The sequence below is a fragment of the Anomaloglossus baeobatrachus genome, chromosome 2 (assembly GCF_048569485.1).
Source record: "Anomaloglossus baeobatrachus isolate aAnoBae1 chromosome 2, aAnoBae1.hap1, whole genome shotgun sequence".
Taxonomy (NCBI): domain Eukaryota; kingdom Metazoa; phylum Chordata; class Amphibia; order Anura; family Aromobatidae; genus Anomaloglossus; species Anomaloglossus baeobatrachus.
Window position 1 is genome coordinate 544,373,799 of NC_134354.1, and position 23,994 is coordinate 544,397,792.

A 23,994-nucleotide genomic window follows, 5' to 3' on the forward strand; every position below is an offset into this window, starting at 1 on the left:
ACCTATGTCTTTCTTATACAATGGAGCCTAAAATTGTACATAGTTAGTCAAAAGTAGCTTGACTAGTGGAAAAACTATAATCTAGTCATAAGCATCTGTGCTTTTTTAATACATCCAATGGATATATTTTCTGTCCAGACATGCACCCAATTCATTTTCAGTAGCAATTTTACTCAGTAATTCACAATTCAGTATATAATTGTATTTGTTTTTTTCATTAGCCTACGTATATAATCTTACATTTATCTACATTTCAGGTTTTGAGTAGATGGTATTCTCTAGTAAAACTTCTCCATCTGAAATGGAACCCACTAGGGTTGCCTCCTTTAGTCATTCATTGTTTTCTGACGCTACAAGATAATACAGCGAAGAGAGACATTGTGGGTTGGAAAATCCAGAATACATCCCACTGACAAACTTATTAATCTGTATGAAAACTTTTGAAACACTTTGTGCAGGAACAAATTTGTTTTTCAGATTTATGTTTTTCTAAATCAGTTAAAGTGAACCTGTCAGCACGATTTTGAAATGTAAAATAAAGACACAGTTGTACTGGCACTATAATTCAGACTAAATTCATAACTTTAACTTTGTTGTTCTTAATTTCCATTTGAAGTTTTATGCTAATTAGACTTCAATGAAAAGTGGATGGACTGTAAACCTGGTCTTCACCTCCCTGCCTGTGATACCCAGCCCCTATAAGTGTCTCAGGTATTTAAATGACCTGCCTCCTCTGAAATCTTAGCAGTGACCTGTTATTCAAAGACCAGATGAAGGTAGAGGGGGCAGAGAGTCAAAGATGTGGAGAAGACATAGTGCACTGTACACCAAAATCTAAATAGCAGAATGTGTTAAATGATGATTAGAGCAGAACCAGAAAGCTAATTTCTTCACCAAATGTATTCAAATTGTCTCTTCAGGGAGGAAGGAGTCGAACTCTTTTGCCACCTATTGGAAGTAGCAATCCTAAAAGTCAAAAGTGGCTCTTTAACAAGCCTTATCATATGACCTAGGATTTATGCCAGATCAGAATCTCAATTTGCAGACACAGTGTTTGGGAATGATTGTCCTTCGTCAGTGCACAGTATGAGGTCTGATCTGGCTTTATGAAAAGCTAAAGTGGGTCTAAGGGGAGAACTTCTCCTTGCGGAGACTGAAAAACCAATCTGGCTGACAGTGGTGAGGGGTCTTATAGCTGCAATTCTCCTCTGGGATATATCCCAGAGGAGCATTGCAGCTATAAGACTCCTCACCACTGACAGCCAGATTGGTTTGTCAGTCTCCGCAAGGAGAAAAGTTCTCCACTTAGACTTCACCAAATGTATCAATATAATCTGTATTACTGCACCATTAAGCCATGTCTTTGCTTTACATTGAAAAATCAAGTGGAGAGTTAATCTTTAAGGAATGTGCCTCTCAGACCCTGTGGAGTCATCATCACCATGCACCAAACCTCAATCAGAGGGCAATAAAACTTTACACTCTTTACTTGTGAAACTGCACCAATATTTAATGCTACAAATGTTTCTCCCCTTTTGTTTCACATCACGTGTCTTATTTACTACACACTTCATATATCCTGTTCTGTATAAATATGTGTTTCTGATTTGGTGTTTAACTATACCTAATGAAGAGACCTGAGTAGTCTCAAAAGCTTTCAATTCACTACCATCTTTTCAGTTAGCTATTAAAAGGTATCGTCCATTGAGGACTCTTAATTTTGATTATTCTTTTATCTACTGACTAACACAGTACAAAGATATATTTTTCCTGTAATAATGAAGGATAACAGAATGTACCCCATCTTCATGGAACTAAAGACATATCAGAAAAACCTGCACACATATTTTATTATCCAAATGCAGGAAAAGAAAATCTAATTCCCAAAGGACCCTGGCTTGCAAATTCAATTTTACATACCTACAATACTCATTGAAACAAAGAGGAACACACAGAAATCACAGAACACTTAAACCAGTTCTATTATAAACTACAGATCCTTCTTATCCATAACAAGGAAAAGAAACTACATAGATTGCACCCCAATTCAGGACTCAATTAGGTTTCAAAACAAAGCCAAAACCTGACAATATGGGTAGCTGCTCCATTCCAGATACAAAAATTAACTGTGACATCAATCTCTCAGCCCATAAATCCATCCAAGTAAAACTTGATGTGTGCTTTCTAGAGGACTTTCATTTTGTCCTTCTAGAACTCTGAATAAAACTAAATTCTGCAGTGATATGAAAAATTATTTTAGGAGACTACGCCTAAGCAAGCATACAAGCCTCAAGGAGAGCATTGGGGCATCCGGTCAGGGTAATACAATATTGCATATGTTTTTGTCATATCAGATCAACTGTTTGTGTCCTTCACAACTAGACTTTGAGTACAGATTCAATATCCCACTGTTTTTTTCTTTCTTTTAATCAGTGTACCCTATTTATCTGTCAGTAACACATTTCCATATCAATTTTAGAGATCCCTTTTGATTTCTACACAGGAGATTTTCTATATGAGTTAAAGCTATACTTCTCTTTCTTACATTTTGACTTTTTATTTTTTGTCCTTATCAATGTTCCATGCCTACATTTTTTTAACGTAATCTAATAAAAATCATGTTTTAAATTCTAAGTGCATTTCAGTCCACATCCTTCTACATTTATTTAAACCTAACGTAATATTGTCATGACTCTGATGATCCAGAACTCATACTGAATGAAAAAAATAAGATATTAACTGTCAAAAAGAGGTCAGACTGGACACCACTACCTGGATGCAACCCTCATTCCGATAAGAATATAGTTTTCTTCAGACATTTGGTAAATTCCATAATCCAAGCAAGAGGCAACCATCAAACATCAATTCCCATGAGAGGAAGCTCATTAAATCTATGGAAAATAGTGGAGAAATCATTATTAATCCTGCAGACAAATGTGGTTCACTAAACATGATAAAACACATGGAACTATATGAAAGAAGTAGAAAACTGATGGTCACGCACTACTAATCACAATTTTAGTCTTATTTTATACAAGGAACTGAAAAAGTTGGTTTCTTTTCTACCTGAAAGATTGATAATAACAGATAACCTTACAACAGTGTGTCAAAGAGTAAGGATATTTTGCCTGCTTCATGATAAAAACACAAATCTGGTAATACAAAAAGACCAATCATTTAATGTGCAGGCAACCTTACTGAGCAAATTTCTGGATGAGTGGAAGGTGTTCTTATATGCTTGGTAAGGTATACACCAAGCTACATTCAGGACACAACAGACCTATTGCATAACCTAGTAGCAAACATCTACCAGAATTAACCATCCTAGCCACTATGAGTATTGAATCTGTTCTAAGATCCCACACCAGATTAATTTAATGGCTGAAAAGTCTTCATGGAAAATACATGATCTTAATTCTATGATGCAACTTACAAAATTCATCATCTATTATTATTTTGCATTTATTAATAACACATATTTACAGTAGACTGATACATAAATGGGAAGTAAAATGGCACCATAATACACAATTTTTTTTTAATTTTACTTTGTCCTTTTGTCCCATCAAGCCCCTGTACCTGAAGCGTTATGTTGATGATATCTTAATTATCTGGACTGAGTCTGAACAACAGCTAAGGACTAGAGATTAGCGAACCCCCCCACAGCTTGGCTAGCTGAGCCTAGCCAAGCAAGGGGTGCGCTCGCAAGACTTTATCAAACCAAACCCGAGCCTTTATATCTTTAACTCGGATAACCTCTTGACGACAACCCCACAACACCCGGAAGTGCTGATGTCATAGTGGTGTCATCAGGAGGTCATCCGAGTTTATTAGCTACTCTAATGACCTCCTGTTACTGCACACGCACTACTGGGTACTCACCTGCGATGCTGTTGCTTCTTGGTCCATGTGTCTACATCTGCTATGGCAATGGTAATGTGTAAATCCCAGTGGCTTAAAGGACATTAGGTGAAATCATGCCCATGTGACCATAAGGGCCGCCCTTTCTGGTCACATGGGCATATTTTTATAATAGAAGCGGGGTTCTGGGAGTAAGACTCCCAGATGGGGGATCCACCATAATCACCTCCAGACCCCAGGGCGTGTTGAAATGATGTCATACCTGGAAGGAGCCCATACACTCTAGCATCTACTGTTAGTATTGTGATATAAAAATAAATAAATAAAACAATTGGTGTAGAGTTCTCCCATATTCTGGTGCCATCACAGATAAAGCATGTGGCAACAGGCTGCAGCCCACAGCCATGCGCTTATCTTGGCTGTGTACCAAAATAAGGGGAACCACATATGGCTGTTTTCTTTTTTTAACTATGTAAATAAATAATTAAAAAAATGATGTGTGGTTTCCCAAATTTTGATGTCCCATCATGATAAAGCCCAACAGCTGAAGCTGGTGTTCTCAGACTGGGGAGGTCTATGGTTATTAGACTCCCCAGCCTAAAAACAGAAACCTGTAGCTGCCCGAGATTATCGCACCATTAGATTCGACAATCTTGGAACGTTACCTGGCTCATCCAGATTATAACATAGAGATGTCCTTGTACTAGAAGCCAGTACACTTTGTATTATATCTTCAATTAGATCAAACACATGAAAATACTATTGCCTACAGCCAAGCCATAAGAAACATATTCCAACTTAACAAATAGACATAAGCACCTTTGTGGCCTCAGAAAGACATTTTTTAATTAGGGTTGCCTTCAAAGTACAAATGAAAACCAGATTGCAAGAGTTACCAGAATATTAAGAAACCATCTCCTACGTTAAACTAAAAAAGACATCTATTTGGTACTTTTAGTAGTTACCCACAATACAAATCTGGAATGTTTAGGAGAGCTGTACGGAACTGCACAAATACAACCATTATTACAAAAAGATGCCTTATTAAAATATATATTTCCAAACCTCCATCCTCTGTATTTTAAGCAGTCACGAAAAATGAGAAGCATCCCTTTCAAAAGCTCTTTCTTATGAGTCCAATAATGTCTCCTTAGAATTTAATCCCTTCATGACCAATAACATGCCTATATGTCATTGGTCATATATAGCCCTTTAATGCATTATTCCCCACACATGTCTACTGATCTGATCAGCTGACATGTACAGCTGACAGGCTTGGGTGGATTTTTGATTAGGGCTACATATTGTAGCCCTGAGCATATTGTATTGACAATATGCAGTCCTGGGCTACATATTGTCCTTTTGTTAGTAAAACTGCTACTACCAGCATAGAGTGTAGGGGTAACTGGTGGAGTAGGGATAGTTTAGGATTAGAGGTATATAAGCAGGGTTTATTACCTTACAGATCTTCTATAATTATTTTGCTTCTGCAATGTAAAAGCAAAAGTCCTTCTCCGGGCTAAATATTTTATTTTCACTATTAATAGCGAAAGGTTTGCAGGCATATATATTATCCACTAGAGATGAGCGATCCTGATTAGGAAAGATCGTACGATCTTTGGCCAGATCGGGATTGGACATCCGAACATTTACCACAAAAGTCGTCCATCTTACCAAGGATCGGTAAATGTTCAGATGGCAAAATACATCCATGTCAAGTATTGGCATGGCTGTGATTTACCACTGAAAAAAAAGGAAGCAAGTGGGTTAAAGCACTACATACTTACTGAGCCTTCCTGTGGCTGCAGTGCTACTTCCAGGTCCAAAAATTATCCCTCCATATTCACTGCTTTTTCTGGCATCTCTGATTGGCTGCAGTCACACCCAGCCCCCAGACAGCATCTGTGATTGCTTGGTCTCACAGACGCTGTGTGCAGGTCTCTATCGTGATATAAAATAAATAGATAAATAAATTAATAAATAAATAAAACAATTGGTGTAGGTGTCCCCACATCTATTGATACCAGCACAGCTAAAGCCACATTGACAGGCTGCAGCCCTCAGCCATTCACTTATCTTGGCTGTGTGTTCAAATTAAGAGGAACCGCATACGGCTATTTTTTAACTTATTTACATAAATCATTTTTAAAAATCTAGCCATGATAAAGTCTGACAGCTGGAGGCTGCTATTCTCAGGCTGGGGAGATCTATACTTATTGAGCCTAAAAATAGCAGCCTGCAGCCACCCAAGATTGCTGCATCCTTAAGATGTGACAAGCTCTGCACTTTACCCAGACCTGGTGTGGTGGCAATCATGGTAAAAATGAATTAACGGCAGCTCATAGGTGCCACTAAGTCCTAGATTAGTAGTGGGAGAAGTCTATGTAACCTCCCATTACTAATCTTTAAGTACAGTAAATAAACACAAACACCAAAAAAATCCTTTTTTGAAATAAAATACAAACAAACACCCTATTTCACCCTCAGGTCCAACATAATCCACACGAGGTCCCACGACGATTCCAGCTCTGCTACAATACTGAAGCAGTTTGATGCAGTTTTCTTCTAGGAGGTGTAAATTTGGTGTTGAAATGTCTGCACCAGACTTCAGCACCAAATTTGCACCTCGTGGAAGAAAACTTTTGGTTTTCTTTGGTGCAACCCCTTCTTCAGGAAAAAAATCAATAATGTACATTACACAATCCATAGGGTTGATTCCTTTAATAGTCACCCTTGCGCCTTTTTTTTGAATGTCAGCGTTCTATTTAAGGTATCAACCCTATGGATTGTGTAATGTACATAATTGATTTTATTCCTGTAGAAGGAAAAAAAATCAAATACTTTTATCTCCATCGATCATCTGGATATTTTCCTGGCAGCGCCTATTAACCCTTTTCTTCCACCCACTTCTACTGTTGAAAACAATAACAGACCAAACACAGTTATGGCTCTCAGTGCCAGTGGCATAATTAGAATTTGATGGGCCCCGATGCAAAATTTAGACCTGGGTCCCCCGTCCCCACCCTGTCAGTGTACAGGATAATTACGTTGACACTTGGCTCTTTCCCTCAGCACCCAGCTTTCCCATACTCTGATATCCCTCTGTCCCTCAGTACCCAGCTTTCCATGTTCTGATATCCATCTTGTCCTCAGCACCCAGCTTTCCAATGCTCTGCTATACCTTTTTCTCTCAGCACCCTGCTTGCCCTTGACATCAGAGCATGGGAAAGCTGGGTGCTGACCGAAAGCTGTAAAGAAAAGCATCGGAAAGTTGAGTGCTGACAAAAAGATGAATAGCAGAACATGAAAATCTGGGTGCTGCTGATGACAAGGTATCAGAATATAGGAAAGCTGGGTGCTGAGGAATATCAGAGCATGGGAAAACTGGGTGCTGAGTTAAAGATGTATAGGACAGAATGGGAAAGCTGGGTGCTGAGGAAAAGAGACTCATTCCCTCAGCACCTAGATTTCCCATCTCATGCTTGAATCTTTGTCCCCAATCCTGGTATATAGCCCCATCCATTTTTCTTTTTGCTGTACTTTATATTTCTGTTATAAATAACATTATTGTAAAGCTAGAGGAAAAAAGAAGCCAGCTTACGACATCTTTTCAGTCCGGAGTTGATCATGATGCTTGCACAGAGATGCCCATGCTCGGGCTAGTAGATCCATGAAAAACAAAATCCAGCGAGCTTAGGCATGAATAGATGAATTCCTATATTCCACCATACAGTAGTATGCAACCCCCATGTAGCAGTATGCAGCCCTTATATTCTGCCATATAATATTATGCAGCCCCCATATTCCACCATTTAGTAGTATGCAGTCCTTATATTTCTCCATATAGTATTATGCAGCCCCCATATTGCTTAATATAGAAGTAGCAGAAGTCCGTCGGGTGCGTCTCAGCACTTTATTTCTGTCCATGGTGGCAATGGGTTGCCTTGTTAATGCTATTGAAAAGATTACACTGCCACCTAGAGGCGGAGATATTATGAAAATGCTACGGAAAAATGAAGCGAAATGGATATTTTTGATGGAGACTAGGGCACCTTTGGGCATGAATCTGAGGAATGAGTTGAAAAATATATATTAATTTATCAGTTCTCAGATGTGTTGACTGACTGTGAAACGTAGTTTAGGCGTCATTATTCCTCAGATTCATGCATAAGAGTTCTCTTTCTCATGTATTGTCTTATTTACCTTTATATTTATATTTACAAACATTTAGAATAAATGCATGTGGACGTGTTGTATGTTTCATATGTGGTTCTCTTCCATTGGATCACTCTGTATATATGGCAGTCGAAACGCGTACCATCTGTATTTTGATTCCCCTTTGTGGGATTTTATGTTTTGGATGTGATATGCATCACTCCTTTTAATGAATGTGAATAAAAATCAAGTTTTATATACCTGGACGTGGATGCTGGATTTCCTTGTTTTTTGCTTAATATAGTAGTATGCAGACCCCATATCATTGAATGCACCCCCATAGTCCTCTAGCCACAGTGATTAAATACATAAATACTCACTTCTCATTCCCCTGCTCTCCCGGTCTTCTCAGCATGTCCACTATTCTGCCACTCTGCACATCTCAGCACATTGGCGCACAGTAGTGATCTCATCCTGCTCCTCTGTGCTGACACGTCAAAGCACTGCAGACACAGCCAGAGTATGATGAGAGATAAAGTGTGATTCTCAGTGGGGAGACCACGAGGGGCCCAGTAATGGGCCCCTTTGACTCACGGGCCTCACAGCAGTCACGTGGTCTGCCACCATTGGTGGTGCACAACTGTCTGAGCTTCTCAGGCCCCCTGAACCCCAGGCCCAGTTGTAACCACAATCATTCTGCCCCTGCTCACTGCTGAACTCACAACCAGGCATGGTCATATGTGATAATAGACATAACCTGGTTGCAGCTATGTGGCTTAGTAAGTTCATACACATACCATGCCTGGCCCACTTGCTCAACTTAGCAATTCTGAGGTTTCTCAAAAGCTACCCATATTTTCCTGATATACTTGTGAAGGTACACTGTATGTGTTCTCACTTCCGCAAATCAGCTACTACTGTGCCTATGGTCTGGCAGTGATGCAGCAGTGCTTGCAAGTGACAGTTTCTGACTGGTGTGTTTCATACCCATGAGCTGGAACTCCACATTATAAATGTTGGCAAGTCTTTTTGAGCAGCTGAGGGCAGGTTTTGAATACCAGATACAACATGCCCATCAGTATTCAGGTCAGCCTCCACACATAAGAATTGCCTAGAGGCCATCATGAATGTCTGACATTTGTGAGTTTCTACAAAACTTTGAGGAATCAACCAAAATGGTGAGTAGTGATGATGCCATAATCAGCGTACCAAGCCCACTTCTGTGTCTACTCAAATGCTCGCTGCTCACAATTAAAGAGGAAGCTTTGTATGCGTACCAGGTGTAGATGGAGGAAGAAAGTACACAGGTTGATACTACCCAACTCAGCCATATCTCATCTTCTCAGGCAGATATGGTAATAATGAGTTTGAGAAGGAGGAGGTGAAAGAGGAACAGGAGATGGTTGCCTGCACTACAGAGGGTACTACCCAAACTAGTTTCATCCAATCTGTTCAGCGTGTATGGGCTACAGAGGAGGAGACGGAGAGAGAGCACAAGGAGAAAGACATGGGGAATCATCCTCCTGGTAGGGAAAAAAATGTATTGCCTTTTGGGAATCTTGCACACATGGCTGACTTTACTGTGCCCTGGTGTTATACGCATTTTGTCCAACTCTGATTACTCATTGTTCACCTTTCTTAACCCATGCTACAAGGAGAATGTTCCATCTCTCCTTCATGCAGCAGGGAGGGTAAATAAAAGGGTGCAATACCAAAATGCCCATGTGGAAAAATAAGTACAAAAATTCTCATCTGACAATACTGATGTCAATGTCATAGTTCCTTGGGCAACCAAGAAGGAGAGAAGAGGCAGACAAACATCAGATCCAACAAAGGCAGGGGAACACTATGAAAGGTCTAGGACAGTTTCATAAGACTCTTCCTGCACCCAGTCCCTGATGCATGGGGTACTCTGACAGGAGGGAAACGTTTTTGAAGATGGAGAAGGAGTACCTAGCCAACTATGCAAGTATTCTCAATTCATTTTCTGTGCTGAAAACTATTGGGACTCCAAGCTGGACATGTGGCATGAACTGTACCGCTATGCCTTGGAGGTGTTGGCCTGCCCTGCTGCTAGCATTCTGTCAGAGCGGGTTTTTAGTACTACAGAGGAAAAAATAACTTATGGGTGCATCCACCTGTCAACTGAAAATGCTGACAGGCTGACTCTTATCAAAATGAACAAGACTTGGATTGGTCCAGACTGCTCAACTTCATCAGATGACAGCAGTGGAATGAAATGCAGCTCTTCCCGAAAATGTTTAGTGTCATCAGGTAGCCCTTGCTCCAAATCTTTAAAGTGGCGGCAGTCGGCCATTGGTCCAAATGTTTAGAGGGTCATCAGGTAGTTGCTGCTCCATATTTTTAGAGGGTCATCCAGTGGTCCGCCTCAAAAATGTTTAAAGGTCATCAGGCAGCCCTTGCGTTACATTTTTAGAGGGTCATTAGGCAGCCATTCCTTTCCTCTTGCTTTTTAATCTTTTAGAGTCTTTTATATTTAGGTGCAGATTCACTAATGGATGGAGGCTATTCCTCCCTTGGTCCTAATCATTACTCCTTCACATGATGTTTCAAATTGTTTGTGTGATTAACATTCTTGCACTATTTACCTTTTCAGAAGTTCTATTCAAGAGCATGTTTTTTTTCTAGCCAAAACTGTGTGTGTATGTGTTACAGTTAACTGCTATTAATGAGTGGTAACAGTATTGCATCCTGCCAGTGGAGTTCTCACATTGTTTTAATAAATAAATACCAAAAAAAACTAAAATGAAAAATTGGAGACTGACATTGACTTGTCAGTAATATTAATATAACCCTCTGAATCTAGGATTTGTGCATTTAAGATGGCAGTTTAATTGCTGCTCCTTTCAATCACTCACTGCAATCCAAAGGAGGTGGTAACAATTGTGCTCTATGTAAACACCAAGTGTAAAAAAATGTTATAAAATGAAAAAAATAGAAAACTTAAAATCACTGTGACTTTTTAATAATATGACTCAAGGTAAATTATCCCCACAAATCATATTTTTGCGGAACATTCAGTGAAGTGGGTGAGTTTGAATTTCAAAAACTGCATCGAATTCTAGAATACATAATTAAATAAGCACCATTTGACCATCTTATAGTCAAATTAACACTTATTTATGGTCTGAAAGCTGCCCAACTACTAAATTAGCTTTAAAGGGAAGGAATGCAGAGTCTGACTCCAGCAAGGTATCACTTATTTGACTGTTGGGTGTAGTTTTGATACAATCCCTGTTTTCTCCACCGTGGATGTAGCAGTTGTCGAAATGCTAAGCTGTGAATAACCCTGCCCACATTTCTGATTGATTGGCAGCTTTCAGTGTACACTGTGCACTGTTAGCAAGCTGTCAATCAGTGGTAGGGGCAGGGTTACACATATTAGCCTACTTGATCTGCAAGCATGCATGCAGGGAGAGACATGTCACTCTAGAGCAGCTATTAGGGAGAAGCCACCCAGGACCCACCTGTTTGTCTGACTAGTCACCTGTGGTCACCGACTGGCTTTTAACATATATTTTTCTCTGAAACACATTTTAAAGTCAAACATATATGGATGAAATCATAAAACCAATGTCTGATAAATGCTGCCATGGGATGGGGTAGTGTGTATTAGCTATCAGATTTCCTTTCAATGATCTGTTTTAACCCTTTAAGTGGCCAGGCCAACATTTTCAAATCTGAATCTTTATATGGCAATAACTCTGCAATGTTTCAACATATCCCAGTAATATTGAGATAGTACTTTTCGTGATCAATTATATTTTTTGAAAATGGTAAATTTAGGTTAATATTTTTTGCATTTATAAAAATATTAGAAATTTCTCACAAATGTCTAAAAATTAACAATTTTCAAACTTTGTATCACTTTCCCTTTAATCCAGATCACACCAAACCAGTCACATCAAACAAAATAGTTCATAAATAACATTTATCTCATGTCTACCTTACATTAGCACCATCTGAAAATGTTCCTTTAATTAGTTAGGATGTTAGGAGCTTTGAAATTATCGCAGTATTGTGTATTTTTTTCTAGCAAATTTACAAAGCTTTTTTTTTGAGAACTATTCATAGAATTATAGAATTGTAGAGTTGGAAGTCACCTCAAGAGTCATCGGGTCCAACCCCCTATGAGTGCAGGTTTTCCTAAATCATCTCAGCTAATTGTTTATTCAGCTTCTGCTTGAAGATTTCCATTGATGGAGATCTCACTACATCCCATGGTAGCCTGTTCCACTCTCTGACTTGGTTGCCCTTCTCTGGACTTGTTCCAATATATCGATGCCTTTCTTGAATTGCAGTGACCAGAACTATACACAGTATTCCAGGTAGGGTAGAGTATAGGGAAATAATTACATTTCTTGATCTAGATTTGATTCTAGCTTTTGTCACGTCTCCACCAGAGTCCACTCCTGCAACTTCTGTTTTGGTCACCAGGAGCCGCCGTATTCCCGCCGTTAGTGGTGCTCATGATAGAGGAGGAGTCAGTACCAGTAGCTCTGGTGGGCGTAGGCTCCGCCCATCCACTAGGCTGAGTTTCCCTGTGACCTGCAGTACCACTGGCTGACTGTGGTGGTGTGTGCCTTCCAGCTGAAGTTACAACCTTTCAGCCACAGCCAATGGGAAGGCACCACACCCTTCTTATTCCTTCTGTCTGCTGGTTGCTGCCAGATATAATCTTATAGTCTTCTGCTGGTCTCTGGTTCACACACTGCTCCTGAATTCTGATTCCCTGTGCTTTTACCTCTGCCTATTCACTGACAACTCACCTGCCGTGTTGCGTACATCACTCCTGTCGCCAGTTTGACCTTGGCCTGGTTTCCTCACTACGCTCTTTCTTGCCATTTTTGTCCGTTTTGTACCTCCTGGTTTTGACCCTGCCTGATTACTACTCTTATCTGGACTGCAAACTTCCAGAGACAACGACCTCCTGAGCCCTGTGTAATTCCAAATCCCTATATAGGGGTTAAAGGGTTTCGGGGTTCTCGGGATCTTGCCGACTGGGTAGCTTACCTTTAGTCTGTCCATAACAGCCATCCTGAGGCTGTGGTTCTGGGCAGACATCACAGTTTTGAAATTGCTTTAAGGGTCATATATATTGTAAATCCCTTAAAAGTAATACCATTTTAAAAACCGCACCCCTCTACATATTGTAAACTGCTGTCAGTCAGATTGTTTATTAACCCTTCAGCTGCTTTTCAGGAATTAATGCAATATGGCATGACAGGAAGGAAAAATGTTATTTTAGTACCTAACTATCTAACTTCTGAACAGACCCCTATAGCTGACAGACTCTAAAGGCCGCTTTACACACTGCAACATCGCTAGCGAAGTCGCTAGCAATTGCACCCGCCTCGGTCATGTGTGCGTCCGTGCGTCTGCCCGTGGCGAACAATATCGCAGGTACGCGTCAAACCAACTTACCTTCCTAACAAAGTCGCTGTTGCCGGCGAACAACCTATTTTTTAAGGGGGCGGTTCGTGCGGCGTCACAGCGACGTCACACAGCAGGCCACCAATAGAAGCGGAGGACCGGAGAGCAGCCGCATAAACGTCACTCCCACCTTGTTGCCGCAGATCGCTGGTACAGTGTTGTTCATCGTTCCCAGGGTGTCACATGTAGCGATGTGTGCTTCCTCAGGAACAACGAACAACCTGCATCCCAAACGAGCAACGATATTTTGAAAATGAATGACGTGTCAACAATCAACGATTTGGTGAGTATTTGGGATCATTAGCGGTCGCTCGTAAGTGTCACACGCAACGACGTCGCTAACGAGGCCAGATGTGCATCACGAATTCCGTGACCCCAGCGACATCTCGTTAGCGATGTCGTTGCGTGTAACGGGGCCTTTAGGCTATTCTTTGGCAATTAATTACTACAGCAATAATCAGGACCACAGAATTACAATCTCAGGGTGCCAAAGTGATTAAAGATTCTGTTAACCATACAGATACCCTAGTCACTATTGATAGCAGCATCTAAGGCGTTAAATGACCATGGTCAGTATCAACACCAATTGTGACTGATGCAACAGGGTGTCAGCTGTAGTTTTAAGCTGACAGCTGCTCCATTGTCACCAGTTTTAAGACATTGGTAGTCTTTAAGAAGTTTTTAAACTAATACACATGATAAGTAATTGGATGAACACAATCACTTTTTTAGTATGTTTCTATATAGAAAAAGGAGATACAATATTAATCTTCAATAATACATTAAAAAATTTGATGATTTTATGATAATGTATAGCTGGAGGAGATGATGTCTATGTTTGGGTGGGTGTATATAAATTATAGTTCCATGGATGGCAGGGCAGCTACAGATGTTACATTATCAGTTTTAGAATAATAAAAGGAATAAAACATCTTATAATAAGATGAAGGTAACATTTTTTTTGTCATGGTATTATTTAAAGATGACAAAACTTTGTATTATATTTTCCCACATGGATTTGACAACCCCTTTCCAGTCTATGTCTTCCTCAAGCCATCCGGTTGTCCCCAAGACTAGTTATAATTAGTGAAGCTAAAATATAAACAGCTAAGTTCTTCAGTTGAGGTCTGCTGTAATCGTAAAATTAAAGGGGATTTTCTCAAGAGGTATTTTGGCTCTATGTAACAGAGAAATGTTGTAAAATACACCTATATAAGCTCATCATGACTAAAAATTGCACTATGACTGGGCTTGTCTAAAGCAAACAATTTATTTTAGAATTTACACTTGTTTTTGTCTAATAGCCTCTAAAACAGAATTTTAGAACAAAAAACATAATTTTGGCGTTTGGAATTTTTTCGCTGCTACGCCATGTACCGATCAGATTAATTGATTTTATATTTTGATAGATTGGGCATTTTTGAAAGGGATGATACCAAATATGTGTATATTTTTATTTTTGAACCCTTTAATTTTCAATGGGGCAAATGGGGGGTGATTTGAACTTTTAGTTTTTTTTATTTTTTTTTTTAATTTTTCAAAACTTTTTTAAACTTTTTTTTTATTTTACTAGTCCTCCTAGGGGACTATAAGGATCAGCAGTCTGATCGCTCAATCATTTCTCCCAATCAGAGCAGCACAGATCAGACCTGTAGAAATGATCATCTCTTGTAACAGGCAGTACTCGGCTGTTTCTTACAGGACCCGAGTCTTGTGAGCTACAGGAGTCATCACATGACCCTGTGCTACCATGAAAACCATTGGATACATGTGATCACATCACGTGACTTCCGGTGGAGGCCTGTGAGTATGCAATTATCGCGATCCCTGTTAAAATGGTGCTGTCACATCTTGTCATTGCCATTTAAAATGTTAACAGGTATGGGTGGATAGCAATTCCACTAGTATCTGAGAGGCACACATGTCAGCTATACAAATCAGCTGACATGTGCATGGATCCCCGCCTGCAGCCCACAGCACCAGGTGGGGATTAACACTATGACAGCAGAGACATAATGTTACTCCTCGCAGTCGTTAATGGTTAATACACTTTTTTACACATTATTAAAAAATGACCTGTCCAGTTACGCTATGAGCCATTTTTTAATGATTTTAACCTCCTGAATTCATATCTGAAAATGAAAATTTCAATGCAAGAAAAGGATGAAGGAATCCTGCACACCGTTCCTCATAAAATTCTTCAAAACTTTTTTTGACACATTAAAATCCTTCTTTAAAATTGTGTATTCCGGGCATCCAATATGCAATTTTAAGGAAGGATGTTAATGTGTCGATAATGTCTTGAAGAATTTGAGGAACGGTGTGCAGAATTTCTTCATCCTTTTCTTGCATTGAATTGTGGATGCCAGCCACTTCATCCCAGGACCTGTGGATCCACATCACTGAGGTGAGCCTTCTAAATATTTCTAAATAAAATTTCTAGTTGACTCTTCTTTCTATGATATCAATGAGTTTTGCTTTTACTGCTACATTTATTAATGTATAAAAGGTTGGTTCTCTCCTGGTCATTGGGACTGCACAAGACATAGATTATCTCTTCACATGCAACCTCTAGTAAGATGTGATGCACATCTATTGCAGCATATGTATGGAGCCCAATTCTTATCCTAATCTCTTATTCTGCAGCCAAGATATAGATTGTAGGCCTTCTTTTCATAATAATCACGTTTCGCCTTTGTGACGCAAAAGTGACTTCTTTGCATATGTAGCAGAAAGTTATACTTTTTGTTAATGCAAGAATGAGGCATATCTGAAAAAAACATATAGAAACCTGTCTAAGAAACTTGTCTAAGAAACTAAGATAAGAAATCCTAAAATGTTATACCTTACGCAGAGAGCATTTATAAAAGTTTATAACAGGGATGCAACTATACTTATGATTATATCATGGGAGCAGAGTTGGCATTTTTTGATTGGTCACCCTAAGCTAATAGAATACTGAAAGCTCAATAGACTAAATACATGATGTAATAGACTAGAATAATTACAACCTAATCTGCATATTGAAATTAAAGTCAGTTAGCAAATTTAAGCATCATATTCATTTTCAGCACCACAAAATTAGTCACATTCAAGTGTTTTCGTCTATAAACCAATTTGACTTATAATAGTGTAATTTGACACATACAGTGGGTAAAAAGAGTATTTGATAGCGAGTCAAAATCCCTTCTGCAATGTATCCAAACTTAGTCAAGAACTACAGGAAATGTCTGACCTCTGTAATTGAAAACAAAGGTTTCTGTACTAAATATTAAGTTCTGATTTTCTATTGCATCAAATACTTATTTCATGCAACAAAATGCAAATTATTTATTCAAAAATCATACAATGTGATTTTCAGATTTTTTGTATTATTCTGTCTGTGTCACGCATGGAGTTGGAGATGTCCGTATATAACTTGTGACACATGTGATCAGACCAAAGGGCATATGATATATTGCCAAAACACACCACAAAAAGGGGGAAACACCGGGTTAACGATACAAGGGAGGTCTCTGCCGCTAGGGAGAGGGGTAAGGGGGCACCTCCTGCACTCACCTCAAGCTGACTCCTGAGTTTTCTAGCATCTCTATACAGGTTATTTCAACCTGTTGGAGAGCAGGATACCTGGCTCCTTCAGCTGGCCCTAAACTCACCCTGTCTAGGGAGTAGGCTGACAAGTACACTAGACTCACCACTAAACTAATAAACACAGAAGGATAGGAAAGACAGACAGAGGGAATAAACAAAATGATACAAAACACCAACTTCACAGTAGAAGATGGACTCTAAAGTAGCAGGTGGCTGGGCACAGGAAAAAACCTGAGCAGTTCCTTCCACCAGGCTGGTCAAAGTAGAAATGATTCTAACAGCAGCAAGGTCTGCCTGGAAGGCTCAAGTATTCAACCTAAATGGGCGTGGACCCATAAGCAGCAACAGCTGATTTGCCCTGCTCAGGGCTGCTAGCAATAAAATCTGAAATTAGGCCATGAGATGCCAAAGGAAAAGAAACTTTATTTAAATGAGGAGTCAAGATGTAGATGGGAGGCTTCAGTCTTAAGGCTGTCACTAGTCTCAAAACAGCAGGGAGAAGACCGTTACAGTCTGTCACAGTTAAAGTGCACCTGCGATAAAAATTACAGACCTTTCCATTCTTTGTAGGAGGGAACATTTGCAAAATCGGTAGTGTATCAAATAATTATTTTCCTGACTGCATCTGAAAAACAACATATTTTGTAGTTTGGGGAACCTACAACTATGGTCATTTTAATCCCTGTTCTCGGTTATATGTTCACAATATTTAACATAATAACTGACTTAGTTTGTTGCTAAGAATTATTCAACCTAAACAGTATTTTTAAGCCTTGCTGTGACAAGAAAAAAACATAGCTCCCTCTAAAACCTTCAAACTATTTCCATTCCTAAGCCACACTTATTCACCTTTTCCAAATCACGATTTTATATTTCCATTTGCTTCCATGTACACAGCAGAACGCAGGCAGCTGGATTATATGGAAGTAAATGGCTACAGAGGGAGTTTTCTTACTAATGGATGTTCTCTTGACCTCTCTGGGTTAGAGTAGAAGAACATAGTCTTGTAATTTGTAAACACATTATGCAAAGAAAAAAAGAAATAACAATAATAACATCAGTCAAGTGTAGTAAACAACCAATAAATAGCTTATTATATGTAGTTATTTACAATGTAAATTTCAGTATATCCATATATATTTAGAAGAAAATATATGATGAAACACAAAATTATCTTCAGTATGTGGTATAACTTTGTGTTTTGTTGTGCGCTAAATGCACAATATTCGCCTAGCTAGCACTTATAGAAGGTGTTCCTTATAACATACAGCTTGAATTGGTGCTACAAATCAACATGAGATCCAGCAAAATGGAACATGTCACAGCAGGCTAGTGCACTAAATGCAACAATACATAATGGCCGGCCACGTGACCTTTTTCTACTGCCTTTTTTTTCAAATGTTAAGAGAAAAAGATACAAAAGGGAAGGTGGGGGGCCTGCAAAGAGAGTATGGACAGATTCCCTTATTGTTAATTAACTGCCTTAGCAGGATATAGCTGTTATACACAGTCTAATCCTCTTGTCCCTCACATTTTTTTCCATTAGTGCCATGTACAAGTAGGGTCCTTGTAGCTGCTACACGAGTTGCTCCTTACACATTTCCAAGGTTCATTCATTTTTTTACTGTCTTATAACAAATCTAACACTTCATAATTTTAAAATGAAATTATAGCAACATATAGAATATATATATATATATAAAAAATCATACATTTATAGTGCTTTTAAGTTTAAGAACCCATACTGATAATACATTTTTTTTTCATAGTTTTTTATAGCATATATTGTTTCAAGACGCCAACATTTAAGATAGTTTTGTTTACGCGTTTAATTTTTATATTAGTATCTTTTGTTTAATTCCAGTGGTGGAACTGTTTTCCCCTTGGAGCAGAGGACACTGGACGAAGCCTAGAAATGGTTTGCTAGAAATACAGTTCTGTATTCGTCACTTCTTATAAATAAGGTATAGGTGAAACTATGGAGAAAACCACATAAGTAGCTTCCTAGTGGCTTACATACTCAAAAAACTTGAGCATTAAAAAGTGATGAATGTTCTCATGTTCTAACTACAATGGATTAAAATGGCTGTATACTGCTTGGCATAATAAACCTGTCTCTTTTTCTCTGTGTAAGGTTTGGGGTGTAACAAAAGAACCCCTTATGCAAAATACAAAGACTGCTACTAGGTACTCGAAAAATCAGCTGTACATAAATTTACTCAAGAGTACTCAAATTTTAGACTTAGACAGTGTGATAACCTGTGCTCCGAATGTACTGGGGACACACGTCTGGCAGCAGGATTGAGTCACACAGGAGCACTTTATCACATTAAAGAATCCATGTGGTTTATTCAAGCACGTCATAAACCGCTGTTATAGTTCATTTAAACATATTACAGGAACATGCCACTATCCCCAGTCTGTTCCAATAGTGAGTATATCTGTAAGACTTCATACACACAGTGTCCCAGTGCAGGCATCCCAGTCTTTACTCACTGACCTCTCAGCTGTATCCGAGTGAAGACATATATGGTGGTCTGACATCCAGTCACCTCACAATCCCCTTCTCCTGGGGTTGCTTATTCAGGAGTCTCAGCACACTCCTCACATGGTCTCACCATGTGCTCCAGCAGGTCTGTTTTCTTCCAGGACCCTGGTAGACTGCCATGTGATCACAACCAGACACATGATATCCTCCCAGACACACCCCTGGGTGGGAGGTAATTGGATGGTCAGTCCCGCTCATCATTTCTGACCATCCCATGAATCTAGCGCTACGACATGTTACCAAACACACGTGTGGAACTACAAGTCCCAGTGAACACTGCAGGTTCATGGCAGAGCTTCTCTGCGACACATCCCAGACATTTCCAATAGTTCCGGGTACCATCTTACAACAGTCAAACACAAAATTTTGAAAGTAGTAAAATTATCACTACAAGTTTATGTTTAAATTTCTCTTTGTTCGTTATTCTTTATTCAATTATTTCAATGTGGAATGAGTTACACAGCGATATATGAGGCTTTGGGACTTACTAGGACTAAAAGAAGAGACATGTCACCATGTGCAAATTATAAACTGGTGTCTTTATGTGTGGCACCCTAGACTGATACCTCTGGATCCTATTTAGCAGTTGTTCCCAACCTGTGGCTTTGGAAGCAAACTAGCTGGTGGGCCCATGATGTGTGGCTCGCAGATGTCTGCCTGCTTGTTGCATTAACACCATGTCTAGCAAGTAGCTTTGAAGAGGAGGTCTCCAGTTGGTGACTTTTGTCTGTATGCCCACACAGAAGATAAGATCGGAATGGGAGTAAGATCGGAATCCCTGGATTTTTGTATACTGCCTCGATGTGATTTCTGTGGAAAATCTTTGGCTATCATTTTACCAGTAATTGGGGCAATGGGTGTCAATACTATGAGGTGGGAGAAAATAGATGTTGCTCTAAACCCTCGCTAAATATGGTTCTCAGAAAGGTTGTGACCTCTGCTATAGACATTATATCACAAAAGTGGGTAAACCCTCATATTTTTGTAAATATTTATTTATATCTTTTTATGAGACAACCTGAAGTACACCTCTAATTGAAAATGGTGAAACTGTGCCTATAGTGTCAATATTTTGTGTGGCTTCCATTTTGATAAGCACTGCCTAAACTCTTTTGGGCATGGAGATCACTAGACCTTCACAGATTGCTACTGGAATCCCCTTCCCTCCTCCATGATGACATCACAGAGCTGGTGGATGTTAGAGACCTTGCCCTCCTCCACTTTCCATTTCAGGATGCCCCACAGCTTTTCAATATGTTTTAGGTCTGGAGACATGCTTGGCCAGTCGAGCACCTTTATCTTCAGTTTCTTTAGCAAAGCAGGGGTTATCTTAGAGGAGTCATCAAGTTGGAATACAAAGTTAGGGGATCATGCTCTACTTCAGTATGTCACAATACATGTTGGCATTCATGGTTCCCTCAATGAACTGTAGCTCCCCACAGCCAGCAGCACTCATGCAGCCCCAAGCTATGACACTCCCATTGCAATGCTTGACTGTAGGCAAGACACACTTGTCTTTATACTCCTCATCTGGTTGCCACCACACTTGCTTGACATTATCTGAATCAAATAATTTTAGCTTACTCTCATCAGACCACAGGATATGGTTCCAGAAATTCATGTCCTTAGTGTGTTTCTCTTCAGCAAACTGTTTGTGGGCTTTCTTGTGCATCATCTTTAGAAGAGGCTTGTGGGCTTTCCTGTGCATCATCTTTAGAAGAGGCTTCCTTCTGGGATGACAATCATACTGACCAATTTGAAACAGTAGTGTGGCAAAAGGTCTCAGCATTGACAGGATGACTCTTCACCCCTTTAACCTCTGCAGCAATGCTGGCAGCACTTATACGATGCTGTCTAATATAAAAATATAAAAAAAATACTGGCGGCACTCTTCATTGTTGTCTAATGAAAAGTTATAAAAAAAAAATACAAAAATGTGAGGGGTGTACTCACTTTTTGATATACTGCAGGTACACCTATGTTCATAATAGGAAAATTAAAAAAAATGGTACCAGATTTAACAATACAAACTTCACACTTTAATAAAGAGGTCTCTTACATCAGATGAAGCAAGTATACTTATTTTAAAAATTCATGTAAGAATGTGTTCAAAGGAACATCTCTGTAATAATCATGATATCTAATCAGCATCTTGATATGCCAAACTTGTGAGGTGGACGGATTATCTCAGCAAAGGAGAATGTTTAAATCACAGCAATATTCAGTAAAACCACCCTTTGCCTACAAAACAGAATCATACAGTTAGGTCCAGAAATATTTGGACAGTGACACAATTTTCGCGAGTTGGGCTCTGCATGCCACCACATTGTATTTGAAATGAAACCTCTACAACAGAATTCAAGTGCAGATTGTAACGTTTAATTTGAAGGTTTGAACAAAAATATCTGATAGAAATTGTAGGAATTGTACACATTTCTTTACAAACACTCCACATTTTAGGAGGTCAAAAGTAATTGGACAAATAAACCAAACCCAAACAAAATATTTTTATTTTCAATATTTTGTTGCGAATCCTTTGGAGGCAATCACTGCCTTAAGTCTGGAACCCATGGACATCACCAAACGCTGGGTTTCCTCCTTTTTAATGCTTTGCCAGGCCTTTACAGCCGCAGCCTTCAGGTCTTGCTTGTTTGTGGGTCTTTCCGTCTTAAGTCTGGATTTGAGCAAGTGAAATGCATGCTCAATTGGGTTAAGATCTGGTGATTGACTTGGCCATTGCAGAATGTTCCACTTTTTTGCACTCATGAACTCCTGGGTAGCTTTGGCTGTATGCTTGGGGTCATTGTCCATCTGTATATCCCGGTACACTTCAGAATTCATCCGGCTACTCTTGTCTGCTGTTATGTCATCAATAAACACAAGTGACCCAGTGCCATTGAAAGCCATGCATGCCCATGCCATCACGTTGCCTCCACCATGTTTTACAGAGGATGTGCTGTGCCTTGGATCATGTGCCGTTCCCTTTCTTCTCCAAACTTTTTTCTTCCCATAATTCTGGTACAGGTTGATCTTTGTCTCATCTGTCCATAGAATACTTTTCCAGAACTGAGCTGGCTTCATGAGGTGTTTTTCAGCAAATTTAACTCTGGCCTGTCTATTTTTGGAATTGATGAATGGTTTGCATCTAGATGTGAACCCTTTGTATTTACTTTCATGGAGTCTTCTCTTTACTGTTGACTTAGAGACAGATACACCTACTTCACTGAGAGTGTTCTGGACTTCAGTTGATGTTGTGAACGGGTTCTTCTTCACCAAAGAAAGTATGCGGCGATCATCCACCACTGTTGTCATCCGTGGACTCCCAGGCCTTTTTGAGTTCCCAAGCTCACCAGTCAATTCCTTTTTTCTCAGAATGTACCCGATTGTTGATTTTGCTACTCCAAGCATGTCTGCTATCTCTCTGATGGATTTTTTCTTTTTTTTCAGCCTCAGGATGTTCTGCTTCACCTCAATTGAGAGTTCCTTAGACCGCATGTTGTCTGGTCACAGCAACAGCTTCCAAATGCAAAACCACACACCTGTAATCAACCCCAGACCTTTTAACTACTTCATTGATTACAGGTTAACGAGGGAGATGCCTTCAGAGTTAATTGCAGCCCTTAGAGTCCCTTGTCCAATTACTTTTGGTCCCTTTAAAAAGAGGAGGCTATGCATTACAGAGCTATGATTCCTAAACCCTTTCTCCGATTTGGATGTGAAAACTCTCATATTGCAGCTGGGAGTGTGCACTTTCAGCCCATATTATATATATAATTGTATTTCTGAACATGTTTTTGTAAACAGCTAAAATAACAAAACTTGTGTCACTGTCCAAATATTTCTGGACCTAACTATCTTCTAGGTACAAAGTCAAGAATTTTGTAGGGTAATAATCAAGTGTATGAGAAACCAATTAAAACAAAGAGTAGATGATCATCATCATTTTCACATGTAGGTTGACACACAATCATTATAAGGGATGGCAACTACTTTGTAAGCCCCTTTCTTGTGAGGTAGCTGCCATAGATAAACACTTTAATAAATATTTTTCTTTTTTAAATCCCTCTGTAACCTCAGCTGGTCCCCTGATTACATGATCTCTGGCAGAGAATCCATAGGATTCCTGTGATATTGCATCAAAATTTCCTTGAGATCCAGGCTTTGGAAACTTACAGAAGGGCTTGACCCAATCCATCCATCTATCAGTGAAGGGAAGCGTTTATTGCAAGGTCTGGTGTATGGTGCTTTGTGCATTATGTCTATTTACTGTTGCAGTGTCCTGCACAGTAAATCATGCTAATGCTGTGTGTGACACTGGAGGAAGAGGAGGCTGGCTTAGGTGGATTTATAAGAGCTGTGTTCACTTCTGCAGGTCTGATGTAATC